This window comes from Triticum dicoccoides, chromosome 4A (assembly GCF_002162155.2).
Source record: "Triticum dicoccoides isolate Atlit2015 ecotype Zavitan chromosome 4A, WEW_v2.0, whole genome shotgun sequence".
In the NCBI taxonomy this organism is placed as follows: Eukaryota; Viridiplantae; Streptophyta; class Magnoliopsida; order Poales; family Poaceae; genus Triticum; species Triticum dicoccoides.
Window position 1 is genome coordinate 310,835,410 of NC_041386.1, and position 15,986 is coordinate 310,851,395.

The window sequence follows — 15,986 nt, forward strand, 5'->3', positions numbered from 1 at the left end:
TATTTTGTTCTGTGTTGTTTTAGTTTAGTAATATACTAAACCATTTTATAAAATCCTGAAAATAGTTATGTGGCTAGAACTAAAATATACCAAACCACATAAAATGTTCCAGTAATTATTGGACATATATTATTTATATATCAAATATATATCCAATGCAAATAGCTATTTATTTAATTCAAAGGCCCAAAATAATTAACTCTGAGATACCAAAAATATTGTTTTGAGTTTTACCTCTTTGCAATATTTTCAGAGACTAAGAGGAACATTTTCTTGGACTTCTTTGAGGAGATTTTAATGTTGATCATTTTTAGAAGGTTTCTGAGGCTTTGAAAATTCCTCAATTCAAATTTCATTTGAATTAAAACATGATGCTCACATGAGGTCTAGCCTAGTGCATAACAGGACCAGGGATGTGACAACTCACCCCCACTAAACAAAAATCTCATCTCGAGATTCAAGCGTAGGGTAAGGTGAAGGGGAAACGCAACTAGTATAATCTTCACGATCCAGGGTGCACTTCATAAGAGCGTTGATTCGATCACCATCATTGTCTCGAAGTCTTTCTCTGAGAACTCCAACTAACATGACAAGAAGAGGGAAGGAAAACTCTAGAAGAATTAATCTTCTCAAAGAACGAACAACTCAGGATTAACTCACGGAATGGGACATAGCAACATCTCTCGAGCTGAAAGACGAAGCACACCTCTAGAGGAATGGAGTGGAACAGATGACGAAGGTTCACTAGGTAGACAACGATTCCACACCTAAGAAGGTGGTGAACGGTTGTCAACGTAGCGAGGAGTTGAGTTGCCATGATACCTCAACGAGACATCCTGGAGGGGGGGGATGATTCGTAGATATATCCCCTTAAGTGGCAAAAGAATTACCTTTGATTCAGAGATCATTGAAACTCTTTAAACCAGCCTAGGACAATTCTCGAGCGATCGTTTGGAGGGGGTCGGTAGAATGGCATACTCGGGCTTGGATGATGTGGATTACCTTGTTGAAGACAACGTAATGGATGAATTTGCTTATCACCGGAAATGGAAGAGACCCATGGTAGAATGGCACATTGGCGGTGCAAGCTGGGAACAAAATGCAAATGCTGGGAATGATTCTGGTAACTGGGAAAGAACCCAACAATAGAGAGTGAATTCACTGTTTGAGAAGGTCATAGCATTGCCGAGGGAACTGAGAGCATCCCAATTAGAGCCGATGATAACACGTAGCGCTTGTGTGTGCTCTCAAGAACTTGAGCATTTCCACAATCATCAAGGTTTTATCAACAACCGCGTCAAGGGTGCTGACAACACAACATACTACCATGATGAATAGCGATGGACGATGCAGATGCGAAGGAGGATAACACTTTCTCAGATTTCACCTTAGCAAGGCCAAGCAAATAAAATCTGGATGATCGACCAAGAGACATTTAGCACTCCGCTTCTAATGTTCTCCTTGATGTGCTAGCGTAATCCACCCATAGATATGGTTTGATATCTAGAACATCAAGTAAAAAGGTCGGACTTCGGAACACAGAAATCCATAGGGGCAACTAGGGAGTAATCCTACGAAATCCCTATAGGGAGGTGGCCAACTTCCTCAAACAAGATACTATAATAATACGTCTACCGGATGGGTGTGTTGGCCACGACATCCACCTTGCCGGTTATTGAGAGACCAATATTATAATTCTTGGGAAATGTTCCAACCATCACATCTGCCTGAGATTCAGATCTGGTTGGTGTCAGGATATCCCAGACTCATCAAGTCTAGAAAGAAAAATGAAAGTTTGCAACACAAATCGACGAGATAATGTTGCGGGATTCTCGGGGAGTGAGCTACGATAGTAAGCTCCAAAACATGAGCTGGTTCTGCTACAAACATGCGAACACGTTGTCCCAGACAAGCATGGCCACGTAGCAGTCTTATAATTAAACACTACCGAGTTCAGGTGGAGAACCATCATCGAGGATATCGAAGTCTTTACGCAAGTCCATGGATTAGATCCCAAGCATAGACTTCTTTTCCTTGAACAAGTCAATCAATGGCTTAGTGTGCTAGGGACACATATAGAATGAAGGTTGCAAGTCTCCAGACTACAGAATACTTCGCACATGTGCATGACTGATTTGGGATGATTCCAAAGGAAACAAAACAATCTTTCTCAAATTCACGGCGGCAACTTTCACCAAATGCACGTGTATAAGAGGAAGTCACTCCTTTCATCAAACAAATACTTCATGAGCTAGCATGAAGAAAATGCTTTCAAAAGTTTCCAACACTAGCTTAATGTTCAACAACATCATGGAGGAGATAAGGATGTTGCCAGTGGGCTCAACAACAATTCATCTAGGTTTCCTTTTAAAAGGAATTCCATAGTTAAGTGAACACGGTGATAGCATTGGTCAGACCAAAGATGTAATGGTGTATGCTCGAGGGATCAACCACGAATAAGACAACATTACGAGCATCGTTGGTACTGATTTGATTTGACGATAGCCCACACTCAAATCAAAGGATTGATAAGACAATAGGTCCAGCAACTGATCACAAGGACCAATCGATGAAGATATCATCTTTCTTCAGCACACCCTACACAAGAATATCCCTTTGGAACGAACTAAGTCAGGCAAGCTTTTATCTTCCAACTCTCCAAGTTGTTATCTAGCTTAACCAACTAGCTCAGGGATATCTAACACCGATTTTTGGAGAGAAGGTGGTTCACAAGAACCCAACTTGATCACGAGATCAACATAGCGGTCAGGCGACAACCTGGTGATACTTCCGAGAAGAAATTTGGAATATCATGAACCACCGGTATGTTACTAAGCTCGAGAACAATCTTACTTTTCAGGGCAAGACGATATGATCAAATGAGTAAGGACTTGACAAGATCCTAACTCATCAATCGGAGGGTGCACCGAAATAAGGACTAGGTAGCACGATCAGTCTTAGAGGGATGATTCAAAAACCAACATGCTAAGAATGAAATTATTATCCTTTAACTACCAAGCAACGAGGTTGCTGGGAGTATTGATTTCACACATCACAATTCATTTGTCGGTATTCCGGTTGCATCAACACGAGGGCCGAGGAATGACTAATGATGGTGAGAAGTATCACTACGTCAAAATTCATGAGAGTTAGTGCAGTTCTCATGACAATTCTGACATAAAGGGGGTAATACTCCAAGGTAGAACAGAACCAAAAGCTGGATTGGCATTTGATCTGCGGAATACAACTACTTTGACCCAATCCTAGATATGGATGAGGTACTGGAGTTTGTTTCTCCTAGTCATTCCGAACTAGAACGGCTTGACGGACCACAAGAATAACGAGCATCGGTGAACACGAATGCACGACATCAACTTGACTATCAACTGCTGGACAAGGGTCAAATACAACTACAGAGGGACAACTCAAAAGAACATATGATTTCCTGAGTTGTGGATGCATGGTTTAGCATGTCGAACGAAGTTCAACATATTTCTTCCGGATAACCCATGTAGAAAGGTAGAACTAGCAGAGCCACAATATATAATGGAGAACTCATCAAGAGCACTCTGGTTGTGATTGTTCAGTTCAATGAGGAACTTCTGCCATAAGTAGTTCATGGTATTTGGAAGAAGAAGATACCACGGACTTCAAGGACTATCGCAAAGGTTACTAATAACCTAAGGGAGCTAGCAATTACTATCAACATGAAGTAAGTAGGGTGGATCTCGGGTTCAAAAACCCAGGAATAGAATACCTACTAACTAAATGGCATCGCGGGATGCTTTCGATAATGACGGCCAGAATCATCACACTGGGAACACAAAACATGGCTAGACTACTAGATGATCCCCTGAGACACCTAGGGTCATAATAATAACTCCAACATAAAGGTCGAGGCAGTAGAATACCTCAACTCAACAATTAGTGTGATTGAGCTGGCATAAAGGAACATCGAAACCAGAGGGAAAGGATTTGCAAATGCATCAGACTATTTAGAAACCTGGAATGACTCGGACAGCATAACGGCTGTAAATGCTCAGAAAAGATTTGAGACATTCACAAAAATGGTGGCATAACCACACAGAAGCACAATATCAAGGTTTCGAGATCAACAATTAACATACGGAAGTAGTAGAAACTGAACTCAAGCTTAAATCCAACAATCTTATAAGTCTACGGATTAGTAACACGTGATCCTGATAGAAAGAAGAGATAGCCTAGCTCTTAATCCCCGTAGGAAAGATAAGATGACTCAGATCAGAAGGGCATGAGGTATAAGGAGTAAAAAGAGCCTTACGTTCCATCCCACAATCAATTCCCTTATATAACTAAAAAAATTTCTAGACTCAACTTCGACCAGTTTGGCTTGGTAACCTACAGGCAGTCAAGCTCTGATACCAACGCTGTCAGGACCCCGACTCGATGCCACATAGGTCTAGCATGTAACACCTCATATCACTTTGCGGCCTCACGCACGGTATTCCCACGGTTGTCGTCTTACCTTTGCCCGGGACCGTTTGCGCCTTTTGGCACACGTATATGATAGTGTCGCTAGCACACATATGATAAGGAGCCCGGGCTGACATGACTAGTCGTAAACCCAAAGTGGCACAGACTTACAGGGACAGGCATCCATGACCCAGCAACGAACGTGTCGGTCATCAGCAAGTGGGTCCGGGCTGTAGCACTGGGCTAGCAGGACTCCGGTAAACCGGGCTGTAGCGGGCTAACAGGACTCCGGTACTCAATGTGTGACATTTCCCCGAAGGGACAGACACAGGAACGAAGAAGGACACATGCCGGCCAGCCTAAGTGTTCCGGAGCAGTAGCAAGCTACCATGGCTCGGTGGAGACACTAGGAGACATTTCCCGGTAAGAGAGGCTACTAAAGATAAACAACTAGATAGTCAGATCCCACACATACCAAGCATTTCAATAACATACACACAATATGCTCGATATGTGCAAACACAACATGGCATCACAACATGACTCTACGACTCAAGTAATTTATTCAATAGGCTTCGAGGAGCGAGATATTACAAACATGGGTCTCATGACCCAACAATCAGAGCATACAAGTCAAAGCACATGCGGAAGCTTAACATGTCTGAGTACAGACATCTAGAAATGAAAAAGGCTGAGAAGCCTGAATATCTACCAGATCCTGCCGAGGGCACAAGATCGTAGCTGAGGTAACAAGCTAAACGTCGAAGACCATACGGAACTACTAGCGAGACTGAGGTCTCTCTGCAAAAACATAAAATAGGCAAACGTGAGTACAAATGTACCCAGCAAGACTTACATCAGAACTAACTACATATGCATCATTTTCAACAAGGGGATGGTGGGGTTTAACTGCAGCAAGCCAGCTTTGACTCGGTGGCTATCCTGAACTACGACTGCAAGTAACTCTTTTGAGGTGGCGCACACGAGTCCACATATTCACCATATCAATACACCACTATGGATCCGCTCCCGTCTCCCTACGAGAACGCCATCCATAGCACTCACGCTTATCTTTCGTATTTTAGAGTATCCACTTTCACTTGTCTATGAACTGATATAAGCAACCCAGAAGTCCTTTTCCGCGGACACGGCTATTTGAATAGATGATGTTAACCCTGCAGGGGTGTACTTCTTCACACACGCTCTCACCACTTACCGCCGTTTACACGACATGTACTCGGCAACCTTCAAGCGGAAGCCCAACGTGGGTGTCGGCCACGGCCTGCCCAAACACTCAAGTCTCTAGTCCAGGTTTATCGCCTATTCGGGTTCCATCCATGAGGAGATCCGGCCGGAGTTTTGCTCACAGCCCCAAACGATGTGAACAGGGTTCCGTGACACCAAACGGGCGCCCGGTTTACCCGGCCACGTGCCTACCGCATCACAGCCCACCCCTACGGTCAGCGCTGCGCACGGCCTCCAGCATACTACAAACACCAAAAACTACTTGCAACTCCTGGACAGAGGACAAGGGTGATTAAGAAGCCGAGAGGGTCCATTGGTTTCGGGCCCAATGCGTGGTAGTAGCTGAATCATGGATCACAAACACAGAACTCAGTTCCTGAGGACGGCTGCAATGAGACAACCCACCATGTACTCCTACATGGCCTCTCACCGCTACCTTTACCAAATCGTGTTCACACGCTTAGCTCACACACCGTAGGACATGTTCACACACCTCTGATTCATCCCGGATGAATCAGACCTGACTCGACTCTAAGCAGTAGCAGGCATGACAAACAAACATAAATGAGTAGGCACATCAGGGCTCAAACAACTCCTACTCATGCTAGTGGGTTTCATCCATTTACTGTGGAATGACAGGTCATGCAGAGGATAAAGGGGTTCAGCTACCGCAGCAAGTAACAGATGAATCGTTGTTGCCCTAATGCATTAAAAGAGAGCAGGAGCGAGAGAGTAGGATTGTATCGGAATGAACAAGGGGGTTTTGCTTGCCTGGCACTTCTGAAGATAACATTGAGTCTTCATCAGTGTCAACGATCACAACGTCGGAACATCCTCTACCGGGAGGGAACAGATACCGGCAACAAAGAAGAAATACAATCAATGCAATGCACAATATGATGCATGCTCATGACATGACAATATGAATGTGTTTTGAGCTAATGCAACTAGCAACAGATTAAATGAAGTTGGTTTGAATACAAGATTCAAATTCAAACTCCATATGTGATTATTCAAATGCCATTTTAATTGATTTGTGCTAAACAGCAGCTATAAGTTGTTCTAACATGCATGAAAATGGTACAGATGGATTCCTTGAATTTTTCTGATAATTTTTCATATATAAATTATTTAATTTGGAGTTACGGTTGAATTACTATGAATTTTTGAAGTTTTGAACATTTTCTGGAATTTCCTGAATATTTAGAATTAAAATAATTCCAGAAAATGATTTAACTGCGTCAGCCTGACGCCAGCATGACGTCAGCGAGTCAACGGCCAGGTCCAGGTCAAACCTGACGTGCGGGGTCCACACGTCAGTGACACAGGAGCTAATCCCGGTCAAACCCAGCGCTGACTGGGGTTTGACCAGGGGTGGGGCCTACTGTCAGTGGCTGTAGGTGGTTTAGTTAGTTGGATTAGCTCCTAATGACGGAGCCACGTCAGCTCCCGCCGGAGTTTCGCCGGCGACGACCATGGCCGACGACGGAGATGCAACGTGTGCTCGTTACGGAGCACCATTCGACGCGTGGTTTGCTCCTACAGGTAGCTGAAGATGCGCCGCATCCAACTGGGCGAGCGGCAGCGGCTGTGGTGGCCGGAGCTCACCGGAAACGAGCTCACGGCGGCGCCGGAGTTCGGGCGCCGATCGATTCGACGCTATGGTGCGCTACGAGAGAAACTGGTGGGTGCTGCGGGCTCCTGAGGTTGCGGTGAGCACGACGGTGGGCTCGGGAGCGAGCTGCGGTGGCTGTGGCCACGGCCACGCCATGGCCGGTGGCGAGAAGCTCTCGTCCGCGGTGGTAACGGCGGCTACGGAGGGAAATAGAGCACGGGGAGAGAGGGGTTCGGCAGAGGAGCTCACGGCGAGGTCGACGAGCACCTCGGTGGGCTCGGGGAGGTGGTGGAGACGGCGAATCGACGAGCGGCATCCGGCGGCCGTGTGTGAAGAAGACGGCTCGATGACGGCGATGCAGGGCGTCCGAGGTCGCTTGACTCGTCGGAGAGGATGAGGGCGAGGTAGCCGAGCTACTGGGCACACCGAGGGTCGAGGGGGAGGCTCTGGGTGCGGCAACGGCGAGCGGCGGCGATGAGCTCCGCTCGGGCTGCGAGAGAGAGAGAGAGAGCAGAGGAGGGGGAAGGGGTCGAGAGAGAGTGCGAGGGGGTTCCAGGGGGTGGCGTGGAGCTGCGGGAGATGTCCAGGAGAGGAGGAGGCAGCCAGGCAGGGAGGAGGTGGCCGGGGCGCGTGGCCGCGCGCGCCACCGAGCAGCTTCGTGGCGAGGGGGAGGAAGACGACAGGGGGAGAAGCGGCGGTGGGCTGGGCCGACTGGAGGAGCTGGGCCAGGTGGGCTGAGGTGAGCGCCAGGTAGTCCTCTGCTCTTTCTATTTTTGTTTTTATTTATCTATTTTGTTCTGTGTTGTTTTAGTTTAGCAATATACTAAACCATTTTATAAAATCCTGAAAATAGTTATGTGGCTAGAACTAAAATATACCAAACCACATAAAATGTTCCAGTAATTATTGGACATATATTATTTATATATCAAATATATATCCAATGCAAATAGCTATTTATTTAATTCAAAGGCCCAAAATAATTAACTCTGAGATACCAAAAATATTGTTTTGAGTTTTACCTCTTTGCAATATTTTCAGAGACTAAGAGGAACATTTTCTTGGACTTCTTTGAGGAGATTTTAATGTTGATCATTTTTAGAAGGTTTTTGAGGCTTTGAAAATTCCTCAATTCAAATTTCATTTGAATTAAAACATGATGCTCACATGAGGTCTAGCCTAGTGCATAACAGGACCAGGGATGTGACATGCAAGAGTTCTCGTCATTCATTATCGTATATATTCATTCGTTCTTCTCAATCCTACCGGTAACATGTGAAGACGTTCTCAAGTCATGCTATATCTATCTTAATCCTTTCGATAAGAATAAGTAGTATGCCAATTCAATTGCTTGTCATCAATTTGAATTGGTGAAGGACAAGAATAATGCAATTCTTATTCTTGTTTCATTGAGTTTATTCAATTACTTATTCCGGAGCCTCATCAAAAACTCTCGGTTTCACTTGTTTAATATTTCTTTCCGGAGCTCAAAGTTATTTCAATTATATCATTCCAAAGATCTATCTAATCATTGCAAGGATTCACCTTGTGTTTCTAGCTTCTCTATCCTTTCGTTTGATCATCCCTTTGCTTATCGGAGTTCTTCATGGAGGTCTACATGATCTTTCATCAAGGATTTAATTCCTTCTCGGAGCGTTCATCAAGATTCTTTTCAAAGGAGCTCAAGCATTCTTCATCTTGCAATCCGGAGTTCAATTCTTTCTACCGTATCATTTGAGGTGGTATTATGTCATTCTTGATGATTTCCCTATGTGGTTCATGATTCACATGCTGTCAAGATTGAGATATCTTAAATCCATCAATCTCGTCATTGGAGTTATCTTGGGTTATATTTCACCTAAAGCCTTCCCTAAGGATTGTTGCTAATTATGGTGCTTATAAATGATCCAAGTTCTTCATTTATCCTCCCGGTGAGACAAGTTTTCTCGTCTCCTTGTTCATATCAATGCAATTCTTCTTCCTGTGAGTGGCAGGGTGACACCTCATAATTTGAGATGTATTCCATAAGACCATATCAAGCGTATTCTTTTCGTTGTTGATGTTTCCAACAACTCGGTTCGACCTTTCCCCTAAATATGCCTCTTCAAGCTCTTTTGTGACAGAAGTTGGCATTTTCTTCTCAATTCTCCTATTTCAATTATCTATTTTCTATTTCTTCCTTCCGGAGGCGTTGAGATGTTGCTCTCTTCAACCCATCTTCTTGTTTTGTCAGGCATGCTCTTTTCTTGGTCTATCCATTTAACCAGAGTGTTGTGTCCTCTGCTCAAGTTCTTTCCATCTTATCAAGTTTCATATCACTTTTCAACCGGAGTGTTGTCCGAATTTGTAATTGCTTGTTCCTCTTCCCTACCAGGGTGCTTTCAACTTCATTTATCTCAGTTGTATTCTTTTCACGATATGGCTTAACATTTTCAAGGTTCCTTGGTTTCACTCGTTTGTCAAAGAAGCAACTTAATTTTACCTCTACTCTTTCTCTTTTGTTCGCCCTCCGTGCCATTCGAGATCTCGGGACGAGATCCTCTCGTAGTGGTGGAGTGTTGTAACGCCCCGAGACCGATGTGCCAGGTGTCTTTCAGTTATTCGCTGTCGTTGCCATGTCATTTTCTTGCGTGTTGCATCTTGCCATGTCATCATGTGCATTGCATCATCATGTTTTTCAAAACTTGCATCTATCCCGGTCTCCTCGTTCCTTCCGTTGTCCGTTCTGAGCCTAGACACACTTGCACGCGCCCGCGGCATGTCCGAAATATCATTTTATAAGTGGCCGGAAAATGTTCTCGGAATTGGATGAAAGTTGGCATGCGGTGTTTTTATGTTGTAGGTAGGCCGCCTGCCAAGTTTCATCGCGTTCGGAGTTCGTTTGATAGCCCAACCGTTAAACTATAGCGGCATTATAGCCGGTCTAACGTCGGACATTTTCGGTCTCTGGAAATAGTCGCCGGGCCTCTCTCTCTCTTTCCTCTTCTCTCAGCTCGAGACCGTCTACACAGTCCACTGCCTACCGCCAAGCCCAACCTAACCTCTCCCGTCAGCACGCGGCCCTCCTCGCGCGCGCGTCCGAGAAGTTGTCCCGGACCCGACCCGAACAGTCATCACCGTCGTGTCCGGATCATCCCCAAACAACTACAAAATATCTCCGTTTTCTTTGTTTGGTCTCCCTAGCCTATTTATCTAGGACCGTCCGATTTAATCAGAGGGACCAAATACCCCTACCCAAAATTCACTTGTTATTTAAAGACCAAACCCTGAAACCTAGGGGAGCTATCCCATCCATCAATCCCCATGCCGCCGCCACCTTCTTCGTTTTCCCCATCGATCCAATCCATTGACCCCTCCCGATCTCTCCATCCAACCAGTGAGCCTCCTCCCGATCCCTTCCAAATCAATCGCAGTAGCCTCGCTCCGTTCGAGAGGAGCTCGACCCCGAGACTCTAGCCTCCTCTCGCGCCCGAGGGGCTCCCCGAGCACCTCGTTCCTGTTGGATTTTACACCGAGCCACCGGCGAGCAGCAGCTGCAGAGCCATCGCCAGGCCAGCCCCATCGCGCGCCATTTTCTTTCCCTTCCTCCCTGGCTCACTTCTCCTTCCGTTCTCTGATCCCTCTCTCTCTTTATCGATGTGTGTTGCCCGCAGGAGCTGCCGTGAACATCACCGCAGCAGCCGGTCGACCCCGCCTCTCCTACCCGTTGACCGCGCCGTCGGAGCCCTGCGCGCCAAGCGTCGCCGGCGCCCCATGTCCCGGCGCCCGGATCCGTCTCCCGAGCGCCGAGGACCCCGTCGTCGGACCAGCAGGTCCACACGCCCCTTGCCCCTTTCCTTTTCCCCTGGTTCTCCTTCTCCTCTAACCATCTCTCTCTTCTGCTCATGAACCCTCGTCGCCCGCTGCCCTCTCATTCGTCTTCCAGCGGATCCAGTCCTCCCGCCGTCGCCTCACCAGCCTCACTCACGCCCCTGCTCGCCGGTGCCAAGTCCCTGTCGTCGCTGCTCCGCTTCCCTGCCGAACAGAAGACGCCCGCTCGTCCCAGCCACGTTGACCGTCGATCCAGGACACCTGAGCACCCGCGGGTCGGCTCCTCCGCGCCAAGGCCTAACTCCTCTTCGCCAGATCCGCCGGCCTCCCTCTGCTTCCAACTGGGCCATGGCCCATGGTGAGAAACCCCCAGCGCCCATGTCATGTTTCCGCCTGTAGCTCTAATTCGGCCTGATATGTTTTTTTTTCGGGTCCTACGAATTTTGCCAATTATCCAGAGAATTACAGATTTGCATAAAACCCTCTAACTTCATGCATATAATTACTCATGAACCATGTATCCATTTAAAACATGTCATATATGTAACTTGACTAGAATTTCATCTAGTTTAATAATTTACAACTTTCATCTATGTTTAAAATGTTTAAAATGATGTGTGTTTAAATTTGCTCCTATGCCATGCTAATATGATTTAATTCATAACTAAATAACCGTAGCTCGGAATTTAATAAAATTTATATGTAAATGAGGTAGAAAAATGCCTAGTTCAACATGGTGTACTTGTTTTGCATGCTTAACAACTCTAAAATTATGTTTAGGGCAGACCAGTACCAAACCTAATATATGCATATGAGGAGTTTCCGGAATTGTTGTTCGTTGTTTCCGGCCTCATTTAAACTTGACTAGATAGGTAGTTTTCATTTGTTTCACTCTCTTGCCATGCTAACAACATTTAATCTTGTTGGGTACATAAACGAGAGAGAACTAACTAAGTCATGTGGTGTTTTCTTCAATATGTAACTCCGTTGCATAATGAGCTCCACTTAATTTGTAGTATTGTTTGTGCACTTTGCCATGCCATGCATATTTAAACCGGACATGCATCATAATTGTTTTGCGCATCATGCCATGTTATGTGATGGTTGTTTACCATGATTGTTTGCTTCTTTCCGGTGTTTCTTCTTCGGGTTGGTTCCGGTAACGTCGCCTTTGTGAGGATCCGTTTGACTACGCCCTTTTGTCTTCTTCATGGACTCGTTCTTCTTCCTTGCGGGATCTCTGGCAAGATGACCATACCCTCGAAATCACTTTATCTTTGCTTGCTAGTTGCTCGCTCTTTTGTTATGGCTATGCTGCGATACCTACCACTTGCTGATCATGCCTCCCATATTGTTGAGCCAAGCCTCTAACCCACCTTGTCCTAGCAAACCGTTGTTTGGCTATGTTACCGCTTTGCTCAGCCCTCTTATAGCGTTCTTAGTTGCAGGTGAAGATTGAAGTTTGTTCCTTGTTGGAACATGGAGATCGTTCCTTGTTGGAACATGTTTACTTGTTGGGATATCACAATATCTCTTATTTAATTAATGCATCTATATACTTGGTAAAGGGTGGAAGGATCGGCCTTATGGCTGGTGTTTTGTTCCACTCTTGCCGCCCTAGTTTCCGTCATATCGGTGTTATGTTCCCGGATTTTTGCGTTCCTTACGCGGTTGGGTAATAATGGGAACCACTTGACAGTTCGCCTTGTATAAAACTCTTCCAGCAATGCCCAACATTGCTTTTACCATTCGCCACCTAGCCCTTTTCTTTTCCCTTGGGAGTCACGCTCCTAAGGGTCATCATTATTTTAACCCCCCTGGGCCAGTGCTCCTCTGAGTGTTGGTCCAACCGAGCGATGTCCGGGGCTACCAGTGGCAACTCTGGGCTGGCCTACGCGACGTCTGGCTCATCTTAGTGTGCCCTGAGAACGAGATATGTGCAGCTCCTATCGGGATTTGTCTGCACATTCGGGCGGTGTTGCTGGATTGGTTTTAACTTGTCGAAGTGTCTTGAAGAACCGCGAGACCGAGTCTAATCGGAACGTCTCGGGAGAAGGTCTATTCCTTCGTTGACCGTGAGAGCTTGTCATGGGCTAAGTTCGGACACCCCTGCAGGGATTTGAACTTTCGAAAGCCGTGCCCACGGTTATGGGCAGATGGGAATTTGTTAATGTCCGGTTGTAGATAACTTGAACCTTAACTTAAAATGAGTCAACTGCGTGTGTAACCGTGATGGTCTCTTTCCGGTGGAGTCCGGGAAGCGAACACGGTGTTGGAGTTATGTTTGATGTAGGTTGTTCTAGGATCACTTCTTGATCATAGTTTATCGATCGTGCTTTGCCTTCTCTTCTCGCTCTCTTTTGCGTATGTTAGCCACCATATATGCTAGTCGCTTGCTGCAGCTCCACCTCATACCTTTTACCTTACCCATAAGCTTAAATAGTCTTGATCGCGAGGGTGCGAGATTGCTGAGTCCCTGTGGCTCACAGATACTTCCAAAACCAGCTTGCAGGTGCCATTGAACCGTGCAGGTGACGCAACCAAGCTTGGGAGGAGCTCGATGAAGATCTTGTCCTTTGTGTTGTCCCGTTTCCAGTTGATCAGTAATGGAGCCCAGTTGGGGTCGATCGGGGACCTTGTCGCATTTGGGGTTCTTCTTTTATTTTGGTTCCATAGTCGGACCTTGATTGTATCTGGTTGATGTAATGCTTTATTCATGTAATTGTTTGAATTCGCGATTGTAATCCAACTATGTATCTTTTCCCTTATGTATTACATGGGTTGTTTGCGAAGATTACCTCACTTGCGACATTGCTTTCAATGCGGTTATGCCTCTAAGTCGTGCTTCGACACGTGGGAGATAAAGCCGCATCGAGGGCATTACAACTGTGCTTCGCACTTGCCCCTTTGGTTCGCCTCAAAGCCAAGCCCGAGCGCGCCTTGGGCCCAGGGGCTACTGTTGGTGTTCTGGGAACGGGGGTCCCCAGACTTGCCTGCCTGCGGCCCACGGCGTGCCTCTGTGAGCGGGCCCATACGGCCCATCTTCACCAGCAAGGACTTAGGACCCTTGCGAGGGGCCAAGCCTCGCGAGGCGGACGACATAAGACCTCCTCAGGAGCGCCCTCACAAGGCTGGCTCATGATGGGCGGAGTGTTCAAGGTCAGGCAAACCTCGCGAGGTTCTAGTGATGTGAGCCATGACAACCAAAGCCAGGCGGGCACGAGTGCGCACAGTGTCCTTGTTTCCTCTTCGGTGCTAAGGAAGCAGGCGCAGGCGCGGAGTATCGAGGCGTCGATCAAAGGTTTCCATATCAGTGCAGCAAGACCAAGACCAGAAGGATGGCAAGACGGAGGCCACCGTGGAGCCCAGGACGGCATCACCACCAGAGCCTTTGCAGGCGAAGACTGCGTTTGTCAGGATAGGCTGTACTAGATGTCCCCTTTCAAATTGGTCGTTGTTGGCTCCCTTCCTGCTAAATATTTGGGGAGAGGACCAGGGCCTCTATAAATAGGACTAGCCACCACTGTAGCTAGGGAGATCAATCAATCGGTCGGACAAAGAGAGACTAGGACAACCACGAGTTCACCAAGCACCAGAACACCTCTCCTCAGGAGGTTGTTCTTCCCCTTGTACTATTCATCCTCAGCCCAAGAGGCAATCCACCAGACCACACTGCAGTAGGGTATTACACCACAACGGCGGCTCGAACCAGTATAAATCTTGTGTCCTTTGTGTTGTGAGTTCGTCGAGTTAGCCCATAAGGTCTTAGTAAAGCTAGGACGTGGATCGCTAGGGGGAGATCTTCGCGCATACCCCAGTGTTTGAACCTTGAGGGTTTTGCCGGAACCCGTGATCCGATAATATCATGGCACAATAATGCAACCAACAGTAAGAAGACACATGTATGAAGCTAATTATGGCAAGAGCATGGTCATAGGATGTATAGATAACTAGCTCTTCACATGGAAAAAATGAACTTACTGTTAACACACTGACAACAATATTATTTAGCAAACTGAGAGCATGGTAATGGCAAACTACAGTACCCCATAATTGCAAACAAGGGCATGGATGGATAGGGCATAACAAGATCTACAACACATCCTTACTGAGCATCTCCACAATATGAATGGATTCACTTGTAGCATCAAGTTAACATGGCAACCTAATGTAGTATGATAAGACTTAGCAGAAAACACAGTCATTGAAATCAGCAACAGCAAGTAGCCTAGTTTGCATGCTTGTGATAGTCACCACAGGGCTCATAAACATACAATGATAGCACCACTGTAAAGAGGGCATGAAGATGCTCCTAAAATATGTTGACATGATGCTCAAAAGATAGACACACAAAATGCTATGAAAAAGACAAATCAATAAGTTATGATAGTTTCTAGCAGATAACATCATTTAGCACTTTTGCAACGATGATCAGGGCATCAAGATGTACATCAACATGCATGAAAATTATATCACCATGTAGAGCATCACGAGATGAACATTTTAACATATCATACGCGTAAATCGGAGCAACAAGCACGGAGTTATGATGGTTCAAACATGATCACATAAAGTTGCTGAACTGGGAACTTAGAGAGAAAAATGGACCTCGGATCTAGGGTTTGGGCACGGAAGCCGAGGTCAACGACTGCGGCAGCGGCTTCTCCGGCGAGCAGGGGCGGCGAGCGTCGGGAGGAGGTCAGGCAGCGCGGACCCGGGCGGCGCTAGCCCGGATCTGGTCGGATGTACGGCGAGGAGGCGGCGGCATGCGCTGGGCGACAAGGTGGAGGCGGTGGCTAGCGCGGTCAGCGGCAAGGGCGAGGCGGCGGCGTTGCGCAATGGCAGCGGTGTCCAGCGAGGGGCC